At 42.2% G+C, this 24,694-nt stretch overlaps 33 non-coding genes across 33 annotated transcripts; all 33 read right to left on the reverse strand.

Moving 5' to 3' along the window:
• Nucleotides 1-454: 454 nt before the first annotated feature.
• On the reverse strand, nucleotides 455-526 carry trnap-agg (transfer RNA proline (anticodon AGG)). The gene has a single exon. It is a non-coding gene; the product is annotated as a tRNA-Pro (tRNA).
• Nucleotides 527-1,134: 608 nt separating this feature from the next.
• trnap-cgg (transfer RNA proline (anticodon CGG)) lies at nucleotides 1,135-1,206 on the reverse strand. Its single transcript has one exon. It is a non-coding gene; the product is annotated as a tRNA-Pro (tRNA).
• Nucleotides 1,207-1,787: 581 nt separating this feature from the next.
• On the reverse strand, nucleotides 1,788-1,859 carry trnap-agg (transfer RNA proline (anticodon AGG)). The gene has a single exon. It is a non-coding gene; the product is annotated as a tRNA-Pro (tRNA).
• Nucleotides 1,860-2,467: 608 nt separating this feature from the next.
• trnap-cgg (transfer RNA proline (anticodon CGG)) lies at nucleotides 2,468-2,539 on the reverse strand. Its single transcript has one exon. It is a non-coding gene; the product is annotated as a tRNA-Pro (tRNA).
• A 581-nt stretch (nucleotides 2,540-3,120) lies between these two features.
• On the reverse strand, nucleotides 3,121-3,192 carry trnap-agg (transfer RNA proline (anticodon AGG)). Its single transcript has one exon. It is a non-coding gene; the product is annotated as a tRNA-Pro (tRNA).
• A 608-nt stretch (nucleotides 3,193-3,800) lies between these two features.
• On the reverse strand, nucleotides 3,801-3,872 carry trnap-cgg (transfer RNA proline (anticodon CGG)). Its single transcript has one exon. It is a non-coding gene; the product is annotated as a tRNA-Pro (tRNA).
• A 581-nt stretch (nucleotides 3,873-4,453) lies between these two features.
• trnap-agg (transfer RNA proline (anticodon AGG)) lies at nucleotides 4,454-4,525 on the reverse strand. Its single transcript has one exon. It is a non-coding gene; the product is annotated as a tRNA-Pro (tRNA).
• Nucleotides 4,526-5,133: 608 nt separating this feature from the next.
• trnap-cgg (transfer RNA proline (anticodon CGG)) lies at nucleotides 5,134-5,205 on the reverse strand. Its single transcript has one exon. It is a non-coding gene; the product is annotated as a tRNA-Pro (tRNA).
• Nucleotides 5,206-5,786: 581 nt separating this feature from the next.
• Nucleotides 5,787-5,858, reverse strand: trnap-agg (transfer RNA proline (anticodon AGG)). The gene has a single exon. It is a non-coding gene; the product is annotated as a tRNA-Pro (tRNA).
• Nucleotides 5,859-6,466: 608 nt separating this feature from the next.
• On the reverse strand, nucleotides 6,467-6,538 carry trnap-cgg (transfer RNA proline (anticodon CGG)). The gene has a single exon. It is a non-coding gene; the product is annotated as a tRNA-Pro (tRNA).
• A 581-nt stretch (nucleotides 6,539-7,119) lies between these two features.
• trnap-agg (transfer RNA proline (anticodon AGG)) lies at nucleotides 7,120-7,191 on the reverse strand. Its single transcript has one exon. It is a non-coding gene; the product is annotated as a tRNA-Pro (tRNA).
• A 607-nt stretch (nucleotides 7,192-7,798) lies between these two features.
• trnap-cgg (transfer RNA proline (anticodon CGG)) lies at nucleotides 7,799-7,870 on the reverse strand. The gene has a single exon. It is a non-coding gene; the product is annotated as a tRNA-Pro (tRNA).
• Nucleotides 7,871-8,451: 581 nt separating this feature from the next.
• On the reverse strand, nucleotides 8,452-8,523 carry trnap-agg (transfer RNA proline (anticodon AGG)). Its single transcript has one exon. It is a non-coding gene; the product is annotated as a tRNA-Pro (tRNA).
• Nucleotides 8,524-9,793: 1,270 nt separating this feature from the next.
• On the reverse strand, nucleotides 9,794-9,865 carry trnap-cgg (transfer RNA proline (anticodon CGG)). Its single transcript has one exon. It is a non-coding gene; the product is annotated as a tRNA-Pro (tRNA).
• Nucleotides 9,866-10,446: 581 nt separating this feature from the next.
• trnap-agg (transfer RNA proline (anticodon AGG)) lies at nucleotides 10,447-10,518 on the reverse strand. Its single transcript has one exon. It is a non-coding gene; the product is annotated as a tRNA-Pro (tRNA).
• Nucleotides 10,519-11,126: 608 nt separating this feature from the next.
• On the reverse strand, nucleotides 11,127-11,198 carry trnap-cgg (transfer RNA proline (anticodon CGG)). Its single transcript has one exon. It is a non-coding gene; the product is annotated as a tRNA-Pro (tRNA).
• A 581-nt stretch (nucleotides 11,199-11,779) lies between these two features.
• On the reverse strand, nucleotides 11,780-11,851 carry trnap-agg (transfer RNA proline (anticodon AGG)). The gene has a single exon. It is a non-coding gene; the product is annotated as a tRNA-Pro (tRNA).
• A 608-nt stretch (nucleotides 11,852-12,459) lies between these two features.
• On the reverse strand, nucleotides 12,460-12,531 carry trnap-cgg (transfer RNA proline (anticodon CGG)). Its single transcript has one exon. It is a non-coding gene; the product is annotated as a tRNA-Pro (tRNA).
• A 581-nt stretch (nucleotides 12,532-13,112) lies between these two features.
• Nucleotides 13,113-13,184, reverse strand: trnap-agg (transfer RNA proline (anticodon AGG)). The gene has a single exon. It is a non-coding gene; the product is annotated as a tRNA-Pro (tRNA).
• Nucleotides 13,185-14,472: 1,288 nt separating this feature from the next.
• trnap-agg (transfer RNA proline (anticodon AGG)) lies at nucleotides 14,473-14,544 on the reverse strand. Its single transcript has one exon. It is a non-coding gene; the product is annotated as a tRNA-Pro (tRNA).
• A 607-nt stretch (nucleotides 14,545-15,151) lies between these two features.
• Nucleotides 15,152-15,223, reverse strand: trnap-cgg (transfer RNA proline (anticodon CGG)). Its single transcript has one exon. It is a non-coding gene; the product is annotated as a tRNA-Pro (tRNA).
• A 581-nt stretch (nucleotides 15,224-15,804) lies between these two features.
• Nucleotides 15,805-15,876, reverse strand: trnap-agg (transfer RNA proline (anticodon AGG)). Its single transcript has one exon. It is a non-coding gene; the product is annotated as a tRNA-Pro (tRNA).
• Nucleotides 15,877-17,146: 1,270 nt separating this feature from the next.
• trnap-cgg (transfer RNA proline (anticodon CGG)) lies at nucleotides 17,147-17,218 on the reverse strand. Its single transcript has one exon. It is a non-coding gene; the product is annotated as a tRNA-Pro (tRNA).
• A 581-nt stretch (nucleotides 17,219-17,799) lies between these two features.
• trnap-agg (transfer RNA proline (anticodon AGG)) lies at nucleotides 17,800-17,871 on the reverse strand. The gene has a single exon. It is a non-coding gene; the product is annotated as a tRNA-Pro (tRNA).
• Nucleotides 17,872-18,479: 608 nt separating this feature from the next.
• On the reverse strand, nucleotides 18,480-18,551 carry trnap-cgg (transfer RNA proline (anticodon CGG)). Its single transcript has one exon. It is a non-coding gene; the product is annotated as a tRNA-Pro (tRNA).
• A 581-nt stretch (nucleotides 18,552-19,132) lies between these two features.
• On the reverse strand, nucleotides 19,133-19,204 carry trnap-agg (transfer RNA proline (anticodon AGG)). Its single transcript has one exon. It is a non-coding gene; the product is annotated as a tRNA-Pro (tRNA).
• A 608-nt stretch (nucleotides 19,205-19,812) lies between these two features.
• On the reverse strand, nucleotides 19,813-19,884 carry trnap-cgg (transfer RNA proline (anticodon CGG)). The gene has a single exon. It is a non-coding gene; the product is annotated as a tRNA-Pro (tRNA).
• A 581-nt stretch (nucleotides 19,885-20,465) lies between these two features.
• trnap-agg (transfer RNA proline (anticodon AGG)) lies at nucleotides 20,466-20,537 on the reverse strand. The gene has a single exon. It is a non-coding gene; the product is annotated as a tRNA-Pro (tRNA).
• A 1,288-nt stretch (nucleotides 20,538-21,825) lies between these two features.
• Nucleotides 21,826-21,897, reverse strand: trnap-agg (transfer RNA proline (anticodon AGG)). The gene has a single exon. It is a non-coding gene; the product is annotated as a tRNA-Pro (tRNA).
• Nucleotides 21,898-22,504: 607 nt separating this feature from the next.
• On the reverse strand, nucleotides 22,505-22,576 carry trnap-cgg (transfer RNA proline (anticodon CGG)). Its single transcript has one exon. It is a non-coding gene; the product is annotated as a tRNA-Pro (tRNA).
• Nucleotides 22,577-23,157: 581 nt separating this feature from the next.
• trnap-agg (transfer RNA proline (anticodon AGG)) lies at nucleotides 23,158-23,229 on the reverse strand. Its single transcript has one exon. It is a non-coding gene; the product is annotated as a tRNA-Pro (tRNA).
• A 608-nt stretch (nucleotides 23,230-23,837) lies between these two features.
• On the reverse strand, nucleotides 23,838-23,909 carry trnap-cgg (transfer RNA proline (anticodon CGG)). The gene has a single exon. It is a non-coding gene; the product is annotated as a tRNA-Pro (tRNA).
• A 581-nt stretch (nucleotides 23,910-24,490) lies between these two features.
• trnap-agg (transfer RNA proline (anticodon AGG)) lies at nucleotides 24,491-24,562 on the reverse strand. The gene has a single exon. It is a non-coding gene; the product is annotated as a tRNA-Pro (tRNA).
• Nucleotides 24,563-24,694: the final 132 nt, after the last annotated feature.

Below are 24,694 nucleotides of genomic sequence, written 5' to 3' on the forward strand. Positions count from 1 at the left end.
AGTGTTGCTTCCATTTTTTTTTATTTCAAAGTTCTCTTATTCTAAAGTGGAGATTAGTTGCCAAAAGTATGTGTAAATCAATCTGTAACACTACAAATCCCAGCTGTGAGTGTAAACTTGTGGAGGGTCAACGTAAACTCCAAGTAAAAGCTGGGATAACGGTTTGTCTAGCTAAAAATTGCATTGTAAAAGAAAAGTAGAGTTGTTCACTTAACTGTCAGTGGCTTTAATTTTGGGGATGTTCAGTCTATGTCCTCAATAACTTCACTCATGTTGAGTGAAATGAGAGCCAACTGCTACAGCTCCAAACAATATAGTAAGACAGGACATTTTTGCAATTGTTATCAGCACTCTTAATTAACAATTTGGGAGAGCAAAGAGAGACGCTTTTGAGATGAAGGAAGGTACCCAAAGTTAACCATCAAGCTTTCCGTATAGGTTTCTTAAGGGAGGAGGGCTCGCCCGGGATTTGAACCCGGGACCTCTCGCACCCTAAGTGAGAATCATACCCCTAGACCAACGAGCCAAAAAGTGAACTTTTTGCGTTTCGTGAGAGCACGCGGACAGCTGACGTAGCCATGGAATCCTGGGAATTTGTGATTGCTTTCTTTCTTCTTTGACTTTTCCAGAGCAATGAGCCTATATTGTTTGGAGTTGGCTCTCCCTTCACTCAACGTGAGTGAAGTTATTAGGCACATACCCTGAACAGCCCACAAAAACTCCTGAGACCAATGAGCCAATACTCACCGCCAGGTTCCACCAACTCACATCACATTTTATCAAGAAGCCCAACTTTAAGACAGAACAGGTCTATATCTCCATTTCTCTACCATTGACTTGAAGCGTTTCAATCTGGATTTATAGTACAAATACCAAAACTGCTTTAGATAATACTGCAGAGGGTGTGCTTCCATGATACAGGATTACTGACATGTGTGGATCTGTCTTTCAAATTCCAGATAAGAAATTAATTTAAGAAGGTCTTGAAGCAACTTCGGAATGAGTGGTGGAGGTTTGAGCTGTATTGCCATATTTGAGGTTTTGATTCCAAATGCATTGAATGTTATAGTCATTGATTCAATTCTTCTCTGATTTCACAGCAAAGGGAAGACACAAGGCCAGTAAACCAGGGAAGGGCTCGTCCGGGATTTGAACCCGGGACCTCCCGCACCCGAAGCGAGAATCATACCCCTAGACCAACGAGCCAAGATTTGCAACTTTAGACTTCATACGAGTGCCGCGGGCCACAGATAGCAAAAAGATACCCTCGGAAGGTACGTTCGATCATCGAATAGAAACATCCTACAACTTTCAGTTCAGCTCACTCAATGTCAGTGTTGCTTCCATTTTTTTTTATTTCAAAGTTCTCTTATTCTAAAGTGGAGATTAGTTGCCAAAAGTATGTGTAAATCAATCTGTAACACTACAAATCCCAGCTGTGAGTGTAAACTTGTGGAGGGTCAACGTAAACTCCAAGTAAAAGCTGGGATAACAGTTTGTCTAGCTAAAAATTGCATTGTAAAAGAAAAGAAGAGTTGTTCACTTAACTGTCAGTGGCTTTAATTTTGGGGATGTTCAGTCTATGTCCTCAATAACTTCACTCATGTTGAGTGAAAGGAGAGCCAACTGCTACAGCTCCAAACAATATAGTAAGACAGGACATTTTTGCAATTGTTATCAGCACTCTTAATTAACAATTTGGGAGAGCAAAGAGAGACGCTTTTGAGATGAAGGAAGGTACCCAAAGTTAACCATCAAGCTTTCCGTATAGGTTTCTTAAGGGAGGAGGGCTCGCCCGGGATTTGAACCCGGGACCTCTCGCACCCTAAGCGAGAATCATACCCCTAGACCAACGAGCCAAAAAGTGGACTTTTTGCGTTTCGTGAGAGCTCGCGGACAGCTGACGTAGCCATGGAATCCTGTGAATTTGTGATTGCTTTCTTTCTTCTTTGACTTTTCCAGAGCAATGAGCCTATATTGTTTGGAGTTGGCTCTCCCTTCACTCAACATGAGTGAAGTTATTAGGCACATACACTGAACAGCCCACAAAAACACCTGAGACCAATGAGCCAATACTCACCGCCAGGTTCCACCAACTCACATCACATTTTATCAAGAAGCCCAACTTTAAGACAGAACAGGTCTATATCTCCATTTCTCTACCATTGACTTGAAGCGTTTCAATCTGGATTTATAGTACAAATACCAAAACTGCTTTAGATAATACTGCAGAGGGTGTGCTTCCATGATACAGGATTACTGACATGTGTGGATCTGTCTTTCAAATTCCAGATAAGAAATTAATTTAAGAAGGTCTTGAAGCAACTTCGGAATGAGTGGTGGAGGTTTGAGCTGTATTGCCATATTTGAGGTTTTGATTCCAAATGCATTGAATGTTATAGTCATTGATTCAATTCTTCTCTGATTTCACAGCAAAGGGAAGACACAAGGCCAGTAAACCAGGGAAGGGCTCGTCCGGGATTTGAACCCGGGACCTCCCGCACCCGAAGCGAGAATCATACCCCTAGACCAACGAGCCAAGATTTGCAACTTTAGACTTCATACGAGTGCCGCGGGCCACAGATAGCAAAAAGATACCCTCGGAAGGTACGTTCGATCATCGAATAGAAACATCCTACAACTTTCAGTTCAGCTCACTCAATGTCAGTGTTGCTTCCATTTTTTTTTATTTCAAAGTTCTCTTATTCTAAAGTGGAGATTAGTTGCCAAAAGTATGTGTAAATCAATCTGTAACACTACAAATCCCAGCTGTGAGTGTAAACTTGTGGAGGGTCAACGTAAACTCCAAGTAAAAGCTGGGATAACGGTTTGTCTAGCTAAAAATTGAATTGTAAAAGAAAAGTAGAGTTGTTCACTTAACTGTCAGTGGCTTTAATTTTGGGGATGTTCAGTCTATGTCCTCAATAACTTCACTCATGTTGAGTGAAAGGAGAGCCAACTGCTACAGCTCCAAACAATATAGTAAGACAGGACATTTTTGCAATTGTTATCAGCACTCTTAATTAACAATTTGGGAGAGCAAAGAGAGACGCTTTTGAGATGAAGGAAGGTACCCAAAGTTAACCATCAAGCTTTCCGTATAGGTTTCTTAAGGGAGGAGGGCTCGCCCGGGATTTGAACCCGGGACCTCTCGCACCCTAAGCGAGAATCATACCCCTAGACCAACGAGCCAAAAAGTGGACTTTTTGCGTTTCGTGAGAGCACGCGGACAGCTGACGTAGCCATGGAATCCTGTGAATTTGTGATTGCTTTCTTTCTTCTTTGACTTTTCCAGAGCAATGAGCCTATATTGTTTGGAGTTGGCTCTCCCTTCACTCAACATGAGTGAAGTTATTAGGCACATACCCTGAACAGCCCACAAAAACACCTGAGACCAATGAGCCAATACTCACCGCCAGGTTCCACCAACTCACATCACATTTTATCAAGAAGCCCAACTTTAAGACAGAACAGGTCTATATCTCCATTTCTCTACCATTGACTTGAAGCGTTTCAATCTGGATTTATAGTACAAATACCAGAAATGCTTTAGATAATACTGCAGAGGGTGTGCTTCCATGATACAGGATTACTGACATTTGTGGATCTGTCTTTCAAATTCCAGATAAGAAATTAATTTAAGAAGGTCTTGAAGCAACTTCGGAATGAGTGGTGGAGGTTTGAGCTGTATTGCCATATTTGGGGTTTTGATTCCAAATGCATTGACTGTTATGGTCATTGATTCAATTCTTCTCTGATTTCACAGCAAAGGGAAGACACAAGGCCAGTAAACCAGGGAAGGGCTCGTCCGGGATTTGAACCCGGGACCTCCCGCACCCGAAGCGAGAATCATACCCCTAGACCAACGAGCCAAGATTTGCAACTTTAGACTTCATACGAGTGCCGCGGGCCACAGATAGCAAAAAGATACCCTCGGAAGGTACGTTCGATCATCGAATAGAAACATCCTACAACTTTCAGTTCAGCTCACTCAATGTCAGTGTTGCTTCCATTTTTTTTTATTTCAAAGTTCTCTTATTCTAAAGTGGAGATTAGTTGCCAAAAGTATGTGTAAATCAATCTGTAACACTACAAATCCCAGCTGTGAGTGTAAACTTGTGGAGGGTCAACGTAAACTCCAAGTAAAAGCTGGGATAACGGTTTGTCTAGCTAAAAATTGCATTGTAAAAGAAAAGAAGAGTTGTTCACTTAACTGTCAGTGGCTTTAATTTTGGGGATGTTCAGTCTATGTCCTCAATAACTTCACTCATGTTGAGTGAAAGGAGAGCCAACTGCTACAGCTCCAAACAATATAGTAAGACAGGACATTTTTGCAATTGTTATCAGCACTCTTAATTAACAATTTGGGAGAGCAAAGAGAGACGCTTTTGAGATGAAGGAAGGTACCCAAAGTTAACCATCAAGCTTTCCGTATAGGTTTCTTAAGGGAGGAGGGCTCGCCCGGGATTTGAACCCGGGACCTCTCGCACCCTAAGCGAGAATCATACCCCTAGACCAACGAGCCAAAAAGTGGACTTTTTGCGTTTCGTGAGAGCACGCGGACAGCTGACGTAGCCATGGAATCCTGGGAATTTGTGATTGCTTTCTTTCTTCTTTGACTTTTCCAGAGCAATGAGCCTATATTGTTTGGAGTTGGCTCTCCCTTCACTCAACATGAGTGAAGTTATTAGGCACATACACTGAACAGCCCACAAAAACACCTGAGACCAATGAGCCAATACTCACCGCCAGGTTCCACCAACTCACATCACATTTTATCAAGAAGCCCAACTTTAAGACAGAACAGGTCTATATCTCCATTTCTCTACCATTGACTTGAAGCGTTTCAATCTGGATTTATAGTACAAATACCAAAACTGCTTTAGATAATACTGCAGAGGGTGTGCTTCCATGATACAGGATTACTGACATGTGTGGATCTGTCTTTCAAATTCCAGATAAGAAATTAATTTAAGAAGGTCTTGAAGCAACTTCGGAATGAGTGGTGGAGGTTTGAGCTGTATTGCCATATTTGAGGTTTTGATTCCAAATGCATTGAATGTTATAGTCATTGATTCAATTCTTCTCTGATTTCACAGCAAAGGGAAGACACAAGGCCAGTAAACCAGGGAAGGGCTCGTCCGGGATTTGAACCCGGGACCTCCCGCACCCGAAGCGAGAATCATACCCCTAGACCAACGAGCCAAGATTTGCAACTTTAGACTTCATACGAGTGCCGCGGGCCACAGATAGCAAAAAGATACCCTCGGAAGGTACGTTCGATCATCGAATAGAAACATCCTACAACTTTCAGTTCAGCTCACTCAATGTCAGTGTTGCTTCCATTTTTTTTTATTTCAAAGTTCTCTTATTCTAAAGTGGAGATTAGTTGCCAAAAGTATGTGTAAATCAATCTGTAACACTACAAATCCCAGCTGTGAGTGTAAACTTGTGGAGGGTCAACGTAAACTCCAAGTAAAAGCTGGGATAACGGTTTGTCTAGCTAAAAATTGAATTGTAAAAGAAAAGTAGAGTTGTTCACTTAACTGTCAGTGGCTTTAATTTTGGGGATGTTCAGTCTATGTCCTCAATAACTTCACTCATGTTGAGTGAAAGGAGAGCCAACTGCTACAGCTCCAAACAATATAGTAAGACAGGACATTTTTGCAATTGTTATCAGCACTCTTAATTAACAATTTGGGAGAGCAAAGAGAGACGCTTTTGAGATGAAGGAAGGTACCCAAAGTTAACCATCAAGCTTTCCGTATAGGTTTCTTAAGGGAGGAGGGCTCGCCCGGGATTTGAACCCGGGACCTCTCGCACCCTAAGCGAGAATCATACCCCTAGACCAACGAGCCAAAAAGTGGACTTTTTGCGTTTCGTGAGAGCACGCGGACAGCTGACGTAGCCATGGAATCCTGTGAATTTGTGATTGCTTTCTTTCTTCTTTGACTTTTCCAGAGCAATGAGCCTATATTGTTTGGAGTTGGCTCTCCCTTCACTCAACATGAGTGAAGTTATTAGGCACATACCCTGAACAGCCCACAAAAACACCTGAGACCAATGAGCCAATACTCACCGCCAGGTTCCACCAACTCACATCACATTTTATCAAGAAGCCCAACTTTAAGACAGAACAGGTCTATATCTCCATTTCTCTACCATTGACTTGAAGCGTTTCAATCTGGATTTATAGTACAAATACCAAAAATGCTTTAGATAATACTGCAGAGGGTGTGCTTCCATGATACAGGATTACTGACATGTGTGGATCTGTCTTTCAAATTCCAGATAAGAAATTAATTTAAGAAGGTCTTGAAGCAACTTCGGAATGAGTGGTGGAGGTTTGAGCTGTATTGCCATATTTGGGGTTTTGATTCCAAATGCATTGAATGTTATGGTCATTGATTCAATTCTTCTCTGATTTCACAGCAAAGGGAAGACACAAGGCCAGTAAACCAGGGAAGGGCTCGTCCGGGATTTGAACCCGGGACCTCCCGCACCCGAAGCGAGAATCATACCCCTAGACCAACGAGCCAAGATTTGCAACTTTAGACTTCATACGAGTGCCGCGGGCCACAGATAGCAAAAAGATACCCTCGGAAGGTACGTTCGATCATCGAATAGAAACATCCTACAACTTTCAGTTCAGCTCACTCAATGTCAGTGTTGCTTCCATTTTTTTTTATTTCAAAGTTCTCTTATTCTAAAGTGGAGATTAGTTGCCAAAAGTATGTGTAAATCAATCTGTAACACTACAAATCCCAGCTGTGAGTGTAAACTTGTGGAGGGTCAACGTAAACTCCAAGTAAAAGCTGGGATAACGGTTTGTCTAGCTAAAAACTGCATTGTAAAAGAAAAGTAGAGTTGTTCACTTAACTGTCAGTGGCTTTAATTTTGGGGATGTTCAGTCTATGTCCTCAATAACTTCACTCATGTTGAGTGAAAGGAGAGCCAACTGCTACAGCTCCAAACAATATAGTAAGACAGGACATTTTTGCAATTGTTATCAGCACTCTTAATTAACAATTTGGGAGAGCAAAGAGAGACGCTTTTGAGATGAAGGAAGGTACCCAAAGTTAACCATCAAGCTTTCCGTATAGGTTTCTTAAGGGAGGAGGGCTCGCCCGGGATTTGAACCCGGGACCTCTCGCACCCTAAGCAAGAATCATACCCCTAGACCAACGAGCCAAAAAGTGGACTTTTTGCGTTTCGTGAGAGCACGCGGACAGCTGACGTAGCCATGGAATCCTGGGAATTTGTGATTGCTTTCTTTCTTCTTTGACTTTTCCAGAGTAATGAGCCTATATTGTTTGGAGTTGGCTCTCCCTTCACTCAACATGAGTGAAGTTATTAGGCACATACACTGAACAGCCCACAAAAACTCCTGAGACCAATGAGCCAATACTCACCGCCAGGTTCCACCAACTCACATCACATTTTATCAAGAAGCCCAACTTTAAGACAGAACAGGTCTATATCTCCATTTCTCTACCATTGACTTGTAGCGTTTCAATCTGGATTTATAGTACAAATACCAAAACTGCTTTAGATAATACTGCAGAGGGTGTGCTTCCATGATACAGGATTACTGACATGTGTGGATCTGTCTTTCAAATTCCAGATAAGAAATTAATTTAAGAAGGTCTTGAAGCAACTTCGGAATGAGTGGTGGAGGTTTGAGCTGTATTGCCATATTTGGGGTTTTGATTCCAAATGCATTGAATGTTATAGTCATTGATTCAATTCTTCTCTGATTTCACAGCAAAGGGAAGACACAAGGCCAGTAAACCCGGAAAGGCTCGTCCGGGATTTGAACCCGGGACCTCCCGCACCCGAAGCGAGAATCATACCCCTAGACCAACGAGCCAAGATTTGCAACTTTAGACTTCATACGAGTGCCGCGGGCCACAGATAGCAAAAAGATACCCTCGGAAGGTACGTTCGATCATCGAATAGAAACATCCTACAACTTTCAGTTCAGCTCACTCAATGTCAGTGTTGCTTCCATTTTTTTTTATTTCAAAGTTCTCTTATTCTAAAGTGGAGATTAGTTGCCAAAAGTATGTGTAAATCAATCTGTAACACTACAAATCCCAGCTGTGAGTGTAAACTTGTGGAGGGTCAACGTAAACTCCAAGTAAAAGCTGGGATAACGGTTTGTCTAGCTAAAAATTGCATTGTAAAAGAAAAGTAGAGTTGTTCACTTAACTGTCAGTGGCTTTAATTTTGGGGATGTTCAGTCTATGTCCTCAATAACTTCACTCATGTTGAGTGAAAGGAGAGCCAACTGCTACAGCTCCAAACAATATAGTAAGACAGGACATTTTTGCAATTGTTATCAGCACTCTTAATTAACAATTTGGGAGAGCAAAGAGAGACGCTTTTGAGATGAAGGAAGGTACCCAAAGTTAACCATCAAGCTTTCCGTATAGGTTTCTTAAGGGAGGAGGGCTCGCCCGGGATTTGAACCCGGGACCTCTCGCACCCTAAGCGAGAATCATACCCCTAGACCAACGAGCCAAAAAGTGGACTTTTTGCGTTTCGTGAGAGCACGCGGACAGCTGACGTAGCCATGGAATCCTGTGAATTTGTGATTGCTTTCTTTCTTCTTTGACTTTTCCTGAGCAATGAGCCTATATTGTTTGGAGTTGGCTCTCCCTTCACTCAACATGAGTGAAGTTATTAGGCACATACACTGAACAGCCCACAAAAACACCTGAGACCAATGAGCCAATACTCACCGCCAGGTTCCACCAACTCACATCACATTTTATCAAGAAGCCCAACTTTAAGACAGAACAGGTCTATATCTCCATTTCTCTACCATTGACTTGAAGCGTTTCAATCTGGATTTATAGTACAAATACCAAAACTGCTTTAGATAATACTGCAGAGGGTGTGCTTCCATGATACAGGATTACTGACATGTGTGGATCTGTCTTTCAAATTCCAGATAAGAAATTAATTTAAGAAGGTCTTGAAGCAACTTCGGAATGAGTGGTGGAGGTTTGAGCTGTATTGCCATATTTGGGGTTTTGATTCCAAATGCATTGAATTTTATAGTCATTGATTCAATCCTTCTCTGATTTCACAGCAAAGGAAAGATACAAGGCCAGTAAACCAGGAAAGGGTTAGTCTGGGATTTGAACCCGGGACCTCTCGCACCCAAAGCGAGAATCATACCCCTAGACCAACGAGCCAAAAGGTGGCCTTTTTGCGTTTCGTGACGTAGCCATGGAATCCTGGGAATCTGTGATTGCTTTCTTTCTTCTTTGACTTTTCCAGAGTAATGAGCCTATATTGTTTGGAGTTGGCTCTCCCTTCACTCAACATGAGTGAAGTTATTAGGCACATACCGTGAACAGCCCACAAAAACTCCTGAGACCAATGAGCCAATACTCACCGCCAGGTTCCACCAACTCACATCACATTTTATCAAGAAGCCCAACTTTAAGACAGAACAGGTCTATATCTCCATTTCTCTACCATTGACTTGAAGCGTTTCAATCTGGATTTATAGTACAAATACCAAAACTGCTTTAGATAATACTGCAGAGGGTGTGCTTCCATGATACAGGATTACTGACATGTGTGGATCTGTCTTTCAAATTCCAGATAAGAAATTAATTTAAGAAGGTCTTGAAGCAACTTCGGAATGAGTGGTGGAGGTTTGAGCTGTATTGCCATATTTGAGGTTTTGATTCCAAATGCATTCAATGTTATAGTCATTGATTCAATTCTTCTCTGATTTCACAGCAAAGGGAAGACACAAGGCCAGTAAACCAGGGAAGGGCTCGTCCGGGATTTGAACCCGGGACCTCCCGCACCCGAAGCGAGAATCATACCCCTAGACCAACGAGCCAAGATTTGCAACTTTAGACTTCATACGAGTGCCGCGGGCCACAGATAGCAAAAAGATACCCTCGGAAGGTACGTTCGATCATCGAATAGAAACATCCTACAACTTTCAGTTCAGCTCACTCAATGTCAGTGTTGCTTCCATTTTTTTTTATTTCAAAGTTCTCTTATTCTAAAGTGGAGATTAGTTGCCAAAAGTATGTGTAAATCAATCTGTAACACTACAAATCCCAGCTGTGAGTGTAAACTTGTGGAGGGTCAACGTAAACTCCAAGTAAAAGCTGGGATAACGGTTTGTCTAGCTAAAAATTGCATTGTAAAAGAAAAGAAGAGTTGTTCACTTAACTGTCAGTGGCTTTAATTTTGGGGATGTTCAGTCTATGTCCTCAATAACTTCACTCATGTTGAGTGAAAGGAGAGCCAACTGCTACAGCTCCAAACAATATAGTAAGACAGGACATTTTTGCAATTGTTATCAGCACTCTTAATTAACAATTTGGGAGAGCAAAGAGAGACGCTTTTGAGATGAAGGAAGGTACCCAAAGTTAACCATCAAGCTTTCCGTATAGGTTTCTTAAGGGAGGAGGGCTCGCCCGGGATTTGAACCCGGGACCTCTCGCACCCTAAGCGAGAATCATACCCCTAGACCAACGAGCCAAAAAGTGGACTTTTTGCGTTTCGTGAGAGCACGCGGACAGCTGACGTAGCCATGGAATCCTGGGAATTTGTGATTGCTTTCTTTCTTCTTTGACTTTTCCAGAGCAATGAGCCTATATTGTTTGGAGTTGGCTCTCCCTTCACTCAACATGAGTGAAGTTATTAGGCACATACACTGAACAGCCCACAAAAACACCTGAGACCAATGAGCCAATACTCACCGCCAGGTTCCACCAACTCACATCACATTTTATCAAGAAGCCCAACTTTAAGACAGAACAGGTCTATATCTCCATTTCTCTACCATTGACTTGAAGCGTTTCAATCTGGATTTATAGTACAAATACCAAAACTGCTTTAGATAATACTGCAGAGGGTGTGCTTCCATGATACAGGATTACTGACATGTGTGGATCTGTCTTTCAAATTCCAGATAAGAAATTAATTTAAGAAGGTCTTGAAGCAACTTCGGAATGAGTGGTGGAGGTTTGAGCTGTATTGCCATATTTGAGGTTTTGATTCCAAATGCATTGAATGTTATAGTCATTGATTCAATTCTTCTCTGATTTCACAGCAAAGGGAAGACACAAGGCCAGTAAACCAGGGAAGGGCTCGTCCGGGATTTGAACCCGGGACCTCCCGCACCCGAAGCGAGAATCATACCCCTAGACCAACGAGCCAAGATTTGCAACTTTAGACTTCATACGAGTGCCGCGGGCCACAGATAGCAAAAAGATACCCTCGGAAGGTACGTTCGATCATCGAATAGAAACATCCTACAACTTTCAGTTCAGCTCACTCAATGTCAGTGTTGCTTCCATTTTTTTTTATTTCAAAGTTCTCTTATTCTAAAGTGGAGATTAGTTGCCAAAAGTATGTGTAAATCAATCTGTAACACTACAAATCCCAGCTGTGAGTGTAAACTTGTGGAGGGTCAACGTAAACTCCAAGTAAAAGCTGGGATAACGGTTTGTCTAGCTAAAAATTGAATTGTAAAAGAAAAGTAGAGTTGTTCACTTAACTGTCAGTGGCTTTAATTTTGGGGATGTTCAGTCTATGTCCTCAATAACTTCACTCATGTTGAGTGAAAGGAGAGCCAACTGCTACAGCTCCAAACAATATAGTAAGACAGGACATTTTTGCAATTGTTATCAGCACTCTTAATTAACAATTTGGGAGAGCAAAGAGAGACGCTTTTGAGATGAAGGAAGGTACCCAAAGTTAACCATCAAGCTTTCCGTATAGGTTTCTTAAGGGAGGAGGGCTCGCCCGGGATTTGAACCCGGGACCTCTCGCACCCTAAGCGAGAATCATACCCCTAGACCAACGAGCCAAAAAGTGGACTTTTTGCGTTTCGTGAGAGCACGCGGACAGCTGACGTAGCCATGGAATCCTGTGAATTTGTGATTGCTTTCTTTCTTCTTTGACTTTTCCTGAGCAATGAGCCTATATTGTTTGGAGTTGGCTCTCCCTTCACTCAACATGAGTGAAGTTATTAGGCACATACACTGAACAGCCCACAAAAACACCTGAGACCAATGAGCCAATACTCACCGCCAGGTTCCACCAACTCACATCACATTTTATCAAGAAGCCCAACTTTAAGACAGAACAGGTCTATATCTCCATTTCTCTACCATTGACTTGAAGCGTTTCAATCTGGATTTATAGTACAAATACCAAAACTGCTTTAGATAATACTGCAGAGGGTGTGCTTCCATGATACTGGATTACTGACATGTGTGGATCTGTCTTTCAAATTCCAGATAAGAAATTAATTTAAGAAGGTCTTGAAGCAACTTCGGAATGAGTGGTGGAGGTTTGAGCTGTATTGCCATATTTGGGGTTTTGATTCCAAATGCATTCAATGTTATAGTCATTGATTCAATTCTTCTCTGATTTCACAGCAAAGGGAAGACACAAGGCCAGTAAACCAGGGAAGGGCTCGTCCGGGATTTGAACCCGGGACCTCCCGCACCCGAAGTGAGAATCATACCCCTAGACCAACGAGCCAAGATTTGCAACTTTAGACTTCATACGAGTGCCGCGGGCCACAGATAGCAAAAAGATACCCTCGGAAGGTACGTTCGATCATCGAATAGAAACATCCTACAACTTTCAGTTCAGCTCACTCAATGTCAGTGTTGCTTCCATTTTTTTTTATTTCAAAGTTCTCTTATTCTAAAGTGGAGATTAGTTGCCAAAAGTATGTGTAAATCAATCTGTAACACTACAAATCCCAGCTGTGAGTGTAAACTTGTGGAGGGTCAACGTAAACTCCAAGTAAAAGCTGGGATAACGGTTTGTCTGGCTAAAAATTGCATTGTAAAAGAAAAGAATAGTTTTTCACTTAACTGTCAGTGGCATTAATTTTGGGGATGTTCAGTCTATGTCCTCAATAACTTCACTCATGTTGAGTGAAAGGAGAGCCAACTGCTACAGCTCCAAACAATATAGTAAGACAGGACATTTTTGCAATTGTTATCAGCACTCTTAATTAACAATTTGGGAGAGCAAAGAGAGACGCTTTTGAGATGAAGGAAGGTACCCAAAGTTAACCATCAAGCTTTCCGTATAGGTTTCTTAAGGGAGGAGGGCTCGCCCGGGATTTGAACCCGGGACCTCTCGCACCCTAAGCGAGAATCATACCCCTAGACCAACGAGCCAAAAGCTGGACTTTTTGCGTTTCGTGAGAGCACGCGGACAGCTTACGTAGCCATGGAATCCTGTGAATTTGTGATTGCTTTCTTTCTTCTTTGACTTTTCCAGAGCAATGAGCCTATATTGTTTGGAGTTGGCTCTCCCTTCACTCAACATGAGTGAAGTTATTAGGCACATACACTGAACAGCCCACAAAAACACCTGAGACCAATGAGCCAATACTCACCGCCAGGTTCCACCAACTCACATCACATTTTATCAAGAAGCCCAACTTTAAGACAGAACAGGTCTATATCTCCATTTCTCTACCATTGACTTGAAGCGTTTCAATCAGGATTTATAGAACAAATACCAAAACTGCTTTAGATAATACTGCAGAGGGTGTGCTTCCATGATACAGGATTACTGACATGTGTGGATCTGTCTTTCAAATTCCAGATAAGAAATTAATTTAAGAAGGTCTTGAAGCAACTTCGGAATGAGTGGTGGAGGTTTGAGCTGTATTGCCATATTTGGGGTTTTGATTCCAAATGCATTGAATTTTATAGTCATTGATTCAATCCTTCTCTGATTTCACAGCAAAGGAAAGATACAAGGCCAGTAAACCAGGAAAGGGTTAGTCTGGGATTTGAACCCGGGACCTCTCGCACCCAAAGCGAGAATCATACCCCTAGACCAACGAGCCAAAAGGTGGCCTTTTTGCGTTTCGTGAGAGCGCGCGGACAGCTGACGTAGCCATGGAATCCTGGGAATTTGTGATTGCTTTCTTTCTTCTTTGACTTTTCCAGAGTAATGAGCCTATATTGTTTGGAGTTGGCTCTCCCTTCACTCAACATGAGTGAAGTTATTAGGCACATACCGTGAACAGCCCACAAAAACTCCTGAGACCAATGAGCCAATACTCACCGCCAGGTTCCACCAACTCACATCACATTTTATCAAGAAGCCCAACTTTAAGACAGAACAGGTCTATATCTCCATTTCTCTACCATTGACTTGAAGCGTTTCAATCTGGATTTATAGTACAAATACCAAAACTGCTTTAGATAATACTGCAGAGGGTGTGCTTCCATGATACAGGATTACTGACATGTGTGGATCTGTCTTTCAAATTCCAGATAAGAAATTAATTTAAGAAGGTCTTGAAGCAACTTCGGAATGAGTGGTGGAGGTTTGAGCTGTATTGCCATATTTGAGGTTTTGATTCCAAATGCATTGAATGTTATAGTCATTGATTCAATCCTTCTCTGATTTCACAGCAAAGGAAAGACACAAGGCCAGTAAACCAGGAAAGGGCTCGTCCGGGATTTGAACCCGGGACCTCTCGCACCCTAAGCGAGAATCATACCCCTAGACCAACGAGCCAAAAGGTGGACTTTTTGCGTTTCGTGAGAGCACGCGGACAGCTGACGTAGCCATGGAATCCTGGGAATTTGTGATTGCTTTCTTTCTTCTTTGACTTTTCCAGAGTAATGAGCTTATATTGTTTGGAGTTGGCTCTCCCTTCACTCAACATGAGTGAAGTTATTAGGCACATACACTGAACAGCCCACAAAAACTCCTGAGACCAATGAGCCAATACTCACCGCCAGGTTCCACCAACTCACATCACATTTTATCAAGAAGCCCAACTTTAAGACAGAACAGGTCTATATCTCCATTTCTCTACCATTGACTTGTAGCGTTTCAATCTGGATTTATAGTACAAATACCAAAACTGCTTTAGATAATACTGCAGAGGGTGTGCTTCCATGATACAGGATTACTGACATGTGTGGATCTGTCTTTCAAATTCCAGATAAGAAATTAATTTAAGAAGGTCTTGAAGCAACTTCGGAATGAGTGGTGGAGGTTTGAGCTGTATTGCCATATTTGGGGTTTTGATTCCAAATGCATTGAATGTTATAGTCATTGATTCAATTCTTCTCTGATTTCACAGCAAAGGGAAGACACAAGGCCAGTAAACCCGGAAAGGCTCGTCCGGGATTTGAACCCGGGACCTCCCGCACCCGAAGCGAGAATCATACCCCTAGACCAACGAGCCAAGATTTGCAACTTTAGACTTCATACGAGTGCCGCGGGCCACAGATAGCAAAAAGATACCCTCGGAAGGTACGTTCGATCATCGAATAGAAACATCCTACAACTTTCAGTTCAGCTCACTCAATGTCAGTGTTGCTTCCATTTTTTTTTATTTCAAAGTTCTCTTATTCTAAAGTGGAGATTAGTTGCCAAAAGTATGTGTAAATCAATCTGTAACACTACAAATCCCAGCTGTGAGTGTAAACTTGTGGAGGGTCAACGTAAACTCCAAGTAAAAGCTGGGATAACGGTTTGTCTAGCTAAAAATTGCATTGTAAAAGAAAAGTAGAGTTGTTCACTTAACTGTCAGTGGCTTTAATTTTGGGGATGTTCAGTCTATGTCCTCAATAACTTCACTCATGTTGAGTGAAAGGAGAGCCAACTGCTACAGCTCCAAACAATATAGTAAGACAGGACATTTTTGCAATTGTTATCAGCACTCTTAATTAACAATTTGGGAGAGCAAAGAGAGACGCTTTTGAGATGAAGGAAGGTACCCAAAGTTAACCATCAAGCTTTCCGTATAGGTTTCTTAAGGGAGGAGGGCTCGCCCGGGATTTGAACCCGGGACCTCTCGCACCCTAAGCGAGAATCATACCCCTAGACCAACGAGCCAAAAAGTGGACTTTTTGCGTTTCGTGAGAGCACGCGGACAGCTGACGTAGCCATGGAATCCTGTGAATTTGTGATTGCTTTCTTTCTTCTTTGACTTTTCCTGAGCAATGAGCCTATATTGTTTGGAGTTGGCTCTCCCTTCACTCAACATGAGTGAAGTTATTAGGCACATACACTGAACAGCCCACAAAAACACCTGAGACCAATGAGCCAATACTCACCGCCAGGTTCCACCAACTCACATCACATTTTATCAAGAAGCCCAACTTTAAGACAGAACAGGTCTATATCTCCATTTCTCTACCATTGACTTGAAGCGTTTCAATCTGGATTTATAGTACAAATACCAAAACTGCTTTAGATAATACTGCAGAGGGTGTGCTTCCATGATACAGGATTACTGACATGTGTGGATCTGTCTTTCAAATTCCAGATAAGAAATTAATTTAAGAAGGTCTTGAAGCAACTTCGGAATGAGTGGTGGAGGTTTGAGCTGTATTGCCATATTTGGGGTTTTGATTCCAAATGCATTGAATTTTATAGTCATTGATTCAATCCTTCTCTGATTTCACAGCAAAGGAAAGATACAAGGCCAGTAAACCAGGAAAGGGTTAGTCTGGGATTTGAACCCGGGACCTCTCGCACCCAAAGCGAGAATCATACCCCTAGACCAACGAGCCAAAAGGTGGCCTTTTTGCGTTTCGTGACGTAGCCATGGAATCCTGGGAATCTGTGATTGCTTTCTTTCTTCTTTGACTTTTCCAGAGTAATGAGCCTATATTGTTTGGAGTTGGCTCTCCCTTCACTCAACATGAGTGAAGTTATTAGGCACATACCGTGAACAGCCCACAAAAACTCCTGAGACCAATGAGCCAATACTCACCGCCAGGTTCCACCAACTCACATCACATTTTATCAAGAAGCCCAACTTTAAGACAGAACAGGTCTATATCTCCATTTCTCTACCATTGACTTGAAGCGTTTCAATCTGGATTTATAGTACAAATACCAAAACTGCTTTAGATAATACTGCAGAGGGTGTGCTTCCATGATACAGGATTACTGACATGTGTGGATCTGTCTTTCAAATTCCAGATAAGAAATTAATTTAAGAAGGTCTTGAAGCAACTTCGGAATGAGTGGTGGAGGTTTGAGCTGTATTGCCATATTTGAGGTTTTGATTCCAAATGCATTCAATGTTATAGTCATTGATTCAATTCTTCTCTGATTTCACAGCAAAGGGAAGACACAAGGCCAGTAAACCAGGGAAGGGCTCGTCCGGGATTTGAACCCGGGACCTCCCGCACCCGAAGCGAGAATCATACCCCTAGACCAACGAGCCAAGATTTGCAACTTTAGACTTCATACGAGTGCCGCGGGCCACAGATAGCAAAAAGATACCCTCGGAAGGTACGTTCGATCATCGAATAGAAACATCCTACAACTTTCAGTTCAGCTCACTCAATGTCAGTGTTGCTTCCATTTTTTTTTATTTCAAAGTTCTCTTATTCTAAAGTGGAGATTAGTTGCCAAAAGTATGTGTAAATCAATCTGTAACACTACAAATCCCAGCTGTGAGTGTAAACTTGTGGAGGGTCAACGTAAACTCCAAGTAAAAGCTGGGATAACGGTTTGTCTAGCTAAAAATTGCATTGTAAAAGAAAAGAAGAGTTGTTCACTTAACTGTCAGTGGCTTTAATTTTGGGGATGTTCAGTCTATGTCCTCAATAACTTCACTCATGTTGAGTGAAAGGAGAGCCAACTGCTACAGCTCCAAACAATATAGTAAGACAGGACATTTTTGCAATTGTTATCAGCACTCTTAATTAACAATTTGGGAGAGCAAAGAGAGACGCTTTTGAGATGAAGGAAGGTACCCAAAGTTAACCATCAAGCTTTCCGTATAGGTTTCTTAAGGGAGGAGGGCTCGCCCGGGATTTGAACCCGGGACCTCTCGCACCCTAAGCGAGAATCATACCCCTAGACCAACGAGCCAAAAAGTGGACTTTTTGCGTTTCGTGAGAGCACGCGGACAGCTGACGTAGCCATGGAATCCTGGGAATTTGTGATTGCTTTCTTTCTTCTTTGACTTTTCCAGAGCAATGAGCCTATATTGTTTGGAGTTGGCTCTCCCTTCACTCAACATGAGTGAAGTTATTAGGCACATACACTGAACAGCCCACAAAAACACCTGAGACCAATGAGCCAATACTCACCGCCAGGTTCCACCAACTCACATCACATTTTATCAAGAAGCCCAACTTTAAGACAGAACAGGTCTATATCTCCATTTCTCTACCATTGACTTGAAGCGTTTCAATCTGGATTTATAGTACAAATACCAAAACTGCTTTAGATAATACTGCAGAGGGTGTGCTTCCATGATACAGGATTACTGACATGTGTGGATCTGTCTTTCAAATTCCAGATAAGAAATTAATTTAAGAAGGTCTTGAAGCAACTTCGGAATGAGTGGTGGAGGTTTGAGCTGTATTGCCATATTTGAGGTTTTGATTCCAAATGCATTGAATGTTATAGTCATTGATTCAATTCTTCTCTGATTTCACAGCAAAGGGAAGACACAAGGCCAGTAAACCAGGGAAGGGCTCGTCCGGGATTTGAACCCGGGACCTCCCGCACCCGAAGCGAGAATCATACCCCTAGACCAACGAGCCAAGATTTGCAACTTTAGACTTCATACGAGTGCCGCGGGCCACAGATAGCAAAAAGATACCCTCGGAAGGTACGTTCGATCATCGAATAGAAACATCCTACAACTTTCAGTTCAGCTCACTCAATGTCAGTGTTGCTTCCATTTTTTTTTATTTCAAAGTTCTCTTATTCTAAAGTGGAGATTAGTTGCCAAAAGTATGTGTAAATCAATCTGTAACACTACAAATCCCAGCTGTGAGTGTAAACTTGTGGAGGGTCAACGTAAACTCCAAGTAAAAGCTGGGATAACGGTTTGTCTAGCTAAAAATTGAATTGTAAAAGAAAAGTAGAGTTGTTCACTTAACTGTCAGTGGCTTTAATTTTGGGGATGTTCAGTCTATGTCCTCAATAACTTCACTCATGTTGAGTGAAAGGAGAGCCAACTGCTACAGCTCCAAACAATATAGTAAGACAGGACATTTTTGCAATTGTTATCAGCACTCTTAATTAACAATTTGGGAGAGCAAAGAGAGACGCTTTTGAGATGAAGGAAGGTACCCAAAGTTAACCATCAAGCTTTCCGTATAGGTTTCTTAAGGGAGGAGGGCTCGCCCGGGATTTGAACCCGGGACCTCTCGCACCCTAAGCGAGAATCATACCCCTAGACCAACGAGCCAAAAAGTGGACTTTTTGCGTTTCGTGAGAGCACGCGGACAGCTGACGTAGCCATGGAATCCTGTGAATTTGTGATTGCTTTCTTTCTTCTTTGACTTTTCCTGAGCAATGAGCCTATATTGTTTGGAGTTGGCTCTCCCTTCACTCAACATGAGTGAAGTTATTAGGCACATACACTGAACAGCCCACAAAAACACCTGAGACCAATGAGCCAATACTCACCGCCAGGTTCCACCAACTCACATCACATTTTATCAAGAAGCCCAACTTTAAGACAGAACAGGTCTATATCTCCATTTCTCTACCATTGACTTGAAGCGTTTCAATCTGGATTTATAGTACAAATACCAAAACTGCTTTAGATAATACTGCAGAGGGTGTGCTTCCATGATACTGGATTACTGACATGTGTGGATCTGTCTTTCAAATTCCAGATAAGAAATTAATTTAAGAAGGTCTTGAAGCAACTTCGGAATGAGTGGTGGAGGTTTGAGCTGTATTGCCATATTTGGGGTTTTGATTCCAAATGCATTCAATGTTATAGTCATTGATTCAATTCTTCTCTGATTTCACAGCAAAGGGAAGACACAAGGCCAGTAAACCAGGGAAGGGCTCGTCCGGGATTTGAACCCGGGACCTCCCGCACCCGAAGTGAGAATCATACCCCTAGACCAACGAGCCAAGATTTGCAACTTTAGACTTCATACGAGTGCCGCGGGCCACAGATAGCAAAAAGATACCCTCGGAAGGTACGTTCGATCATCGAATAGAAACATCCTACAACTTTCAGTTCAGCTCACTCAATGTCAGTGTTGCTTCCATTTTTTTTTATTTCAAAGTTCTCTTATTCTAAAGTGGAGATTAGTTGCCAAAAGTATGTGTAAATCAATCTGTAACACTACAAATCCCAGCTGTGAGTGTAAACTTGTGGAGGGTCAACGTAAACTCCAAGTAAAAGCTGGGATAACGGTTTGTCTGGCTAAAAATTGCATTGTAAAAGAAAAGAATAGTTTTTCACTTAACTGTCAGTGGCATTAATTTTGGGGATGTTCAGTCTATGTCCTCAATAACTTCACTCATGTTGAGTGAAAGGAGAGCCAACTGCTACAGCTCCAAACAATATAGTAAGACAGGACATTTTTGCAATTGTTATCAGCACTCTTAATTAACAATTTGGGAGAGCAAAGAGAGACGCTTTTGAGATGAAGGAAGGTACCCAAAGTTAACCATCAAGCTTTCCGTATAGGTTTCTTAAGGGAGGAGGGCTCGCCCGGGATTTGAACCCGGGACCTCTCGCACCCTAAGCGAGAATCATACCCCTAGACCAACGAGCCAAAAGCTGGACTTTTTGCGTTTCGTGAGAGCACGCGGACAGCTTACGTAGCCATGGAATCCTGTGAATTTGTGATTGCTTTCTTTCTTCTTTGACTTTTCCAGAGCAATGAGCCTATATTGTTTGGAGTTGGCTCTCCCTTCACTCAACATGAGTGAAGTTATTAGGCACATACACTGAACAGCCCACAAAAACACCTGAGACCAATGAGCCAATACTCACCGCCAGGTTCCACCAACTCACATCACATTTTATCAAGAAGCCCAACTTTAAGACAGAACAGGTCTATATCTCCATTTCTCTACCATTGACTTGAAGCGTTTCAATCAGGATTTATAGAACAAATACCAAAACTGCTTTAGATAATACTGCAGAGGGTGTGCTTCCATGATACAGGATTACTGACATGTGTGGATCTGTCTTTCAAATTCCAGATAAGAAATTAATTTAAGAAGGTCTTGAAGCAACTTCGGAATGAGTGGTGGAGGTTTGAGCTGTATTGCCATATTTGGGGTTTTGATTCCAAATGCATTGAATTTTATAGTCATTGATTCAATCCTTCTCTGATTTCACAGCAAAGGAAAGATACAAGGCCAGTAAACCAGGAAAGGGTTAGTCTGGGATTTGAACCCGGGACCTCTCGCACCCAAAGCGAGAATCATACCCCTAGACCAACGAGCCAAAAGGTGGCCTTTTTGCGTTTCGTGAGAGCGCGCGGACAGCTGACGTAGCCATGGAATCCTGGGAATTTGTGATTGCTTTCTTTCTTCTTTGACTTTTCCAGAGTAATGAGCCTATATTGTTTGGAGTTGGCTCTCCCTTCACTCAACATGAGTGAAGTTATTAGGCACATACCGTGAACAGCCCACAAAAACTCCTGAGACCAATGAGCCAATACTCACCGCCAGGTTCCACCAACTCACATCACATTTTATCAAGAAGCCCAACTTTAAGACAGAACAGGTCTATATCTCCATTTCTCTACCATTGACTTGAAGCGTTTCAATCTGGATTTATAGTACAAATACCAAAACTGCTTTAGATAATACTGCAGAGGGTGTGCTTCCATGATACAGGATTACTGACATGTGTGGATCTGTCTTTCAAATTCCAGATAAGAAATTAATTTAAGAAGGTCTTGAAGCAACTTCGGAATGAGTGGTGGAGGTTTGAGCTGTATTGCCATATTTGAGGTTTTGATTCCAAATGCATTGAATGTTATAGTCATTGATTCAATCCTTCTCTGATTTCACAGCAAAGGAAAGACACAAGGCCAGTAAACCAGGAAAGGGCTCGTCCGGGATTTGAACCCGGGACCTCTCGCACCCTAAGCGAGAATCATACCCCTAGACCAACGAGCCAAAAGGTGGACTTTTTGCGTTTCGTGAGAGCACGCGGACAGCTGACGTAGCCATGGAATCCTGGGAATTTGTGATTGCTTTCTTTCTTCTTTGACTTTTCCAGAGTAATGAGCTTATATTGTTTGGAGTTGGCTCTCCCTTCACTCAACATGAGTGAAGTTATTAGGCACATACACTGAACAGCCCACAAAAACTCCTGAGACCAATGAGCCAATACTCACCGCCAGGTTCCACCAACTCACATCACATTTTATCAAGAAGCCCAACTTTAAGACAGAACAGGTCTATATCTCCATTTCTCTACCATTGACTTGTAGCGTTTCAATCTGGATTTATAGTACAAATACCAAAACTGCTTTAGATAATACTGCAGAGGGTGTGCTTCCATGATACAGGATTACTGACATGTGTGGATCTGTCTTTCAAATTCCAGATAAGAAATTAATTTAAGAAGGTCTTGAAGCAACTTCGGAATGAGTGGTGGAGGTTTGAGCTGTATTGCCATATTTGGGGTTTTGATTCCAAATGCATTCAATGTTATAGTCATTGATTCAATTCTTCTCTGATTTCACAGCAAAGGGAAGACACAAGGCCAGTAAACCCGGAAGGGCTCGTCCAGGATTTGAACCCGGGACCTCCCGCACCCGAAGCGAGAATCATACCCCTAGACCAACGAGCCAAGATTTGCAACTTTAGACTTCATACGAGTGCCGCGGGCCACAGATAGCAAAAAGATACCCTCGGAAGGTACGTTCGATCATCGAATAGAAACATCCTACAACTTTCAGTTCAGCTCACTCAATGTCAGTGTTGCTTCCATTTTTTTTTATTTCAAAGTTCTCTTATTCTAAAGTGGAGATTAGTTGCCAAAAGTATGTGTAAATCAATCTGTAACACTACAAATCCCAGCTGTGAGTGTAAACTTGTGGAGGGTCAACGTAAACTCCAAGTAAAAGCTGGGATAACGGTTTGTCTAGCTAAAAATTGCATTGTAAAAGAAAAGTAGAGTTGTTCACTTAACTGTCAGTGGCTTTAATTTTGGGGATGTTCAGTCTATGTCCTCAATAACTTCACTCATGTTGAGTGAAAGGAGAGCCAACTGCTACAGCTCCAAACAATATAGTAAGACAGGACATTTTTGCAATTGTTATCAGCGCTCTTAATTAACAATTTGGGAGAGCAAAGAGAGACGCTTTTGAGATGAAGGAAGGTACCCAAAGTTAACCATCAAGCTTTCCGTATAGGTTTCTTAAGGGAGGAGGGCTCGCCCGGGATTTGAACCCGGGACCTCTCGCACCCTAAGCGAGAATCATACCCCTAGACCAACGAGCCAAAAAGTGGACTTTTTGCGTTTCGTGAGAGCAAGCGGACAGCTGACGTAGCCATGGAATCCTGTGAATTTGTGATTGCTTTCTTTCTTCTTTGACTTTTCCTGAGCAATGAGCCTATATTGTTTGGAGTTGGCTCTCCCTTCACTCAACATGAGTGAAGTTATTAGGCACATACACTGAACAGCCCACAAAAACACCTGAGACCAATGAGCCAATACTCACCGCCAGGTTCCACCAACTCACATCACATTTTATCAAGAAGCCCAACTTTAAGACAGAACAGGTCTATATCTCCATTTCTCTACCATTGACTTGAAGCGTTTCAATCTGGATTTATAGTACAAATACCAAAACTGCTTTAGATAATACTGCAGAGGGTGTGCTTCCATGATACAGGATTACTGACATGTGTGGATCTGTCTTTCAAATTCCAGATAAGAAATTAATTTAAGAAGGTCTTGAAGCAACTTCGGAATGAGTGGTGGAGGTTTGAGCTGTATTGCCATATTTGGGGTTTTGATTCCAAATGCATTCAATGTTATAGTCATTGATTCAATTCTTCTCTGATTTCACAGCAAAGGGAAGACACAAGGCCAGTAAACCAGGGAAGGGCTCGTCCGGGATTTGAACCCAGGACCTCCCGCACCCGAAGCGAGAATCATACCCCTAGACCAACGAGCCAAGATTTGCAACTTTAGACTTCATACGAGTGCCGCGGGCCACAGATAGCAAAAAGATACCCTCGGAAGGTACGTTCGATCATCGAATAGAAACATCCTACAACTTTCAGTTCAGCTCACTCAATGTCAGTGTTGCTTCCATTTTTTTTTATTTCAAAGTTCTCTTATTCTAAAGTGGAGATTAGTTGCCAAAAGTATGTGTAAATCAATCTGTAACACTACAAATCCCAGCTGTGAGTGTAAACTTGTGGAGGGTCAACGTAAACTCCAAGTAAAAGCTGGGATAACGGTTTGTCTGGCTAAAAATTGCATTGTAAAAGAAAAGAAGAGTTTTTCACTTAACTGTCAGTGAATTTAATTTTGGGGATGTTCAGTCTATGTCCTCAATAAAATCACTCATGTTGAGTGAAAGGAGAGCCAACTGCTACAGCTCCAAACAATATAGTAAGACAGGACATTTTTGCAATTGTTATCAGCACTCTTAATTAACAATTTGGGAGAGCAAAGAGAGACGCTTTTGAGATGAAGGAAGGTACCCAAAGTTAACCATCAAGCTTTCCGTATAGGTTTCTTAAGGGAGGAGGGCTCGCCCGGGATTTGAACCCGGGACCTCTCGCACCCTAAGCGAGAATCATACCCCTAGACCAACGAGCCAAAAAGTGGACTTTTTGCGTTTCGTGAGAGCACGCGGACAGCTGACGTAGCCATGGAATCCTGTGAATTTGTGATTGCTTTCTTTCTTCTTTGACTTTTCCTGAGCAATGAGCCTATATTGTTTGGAGTTGG

The sequence above is a fragment of the Odontesthes bonariensis genome, chromosome 9 (assembly GCF_027942865.1).
Source record: "Odontesthes bonariensis isolate fOdoBon6 chromosome 9, fOdoBon6.hap1, whole genome shotgun sequence".
NCBI classification, from domain to species: Eukaryota; Metazoa; Chordata; class Actinopteri; order Atheriniformes; family Atherinopsidae; genus Odontesthes; species Odontesthes bonariensis.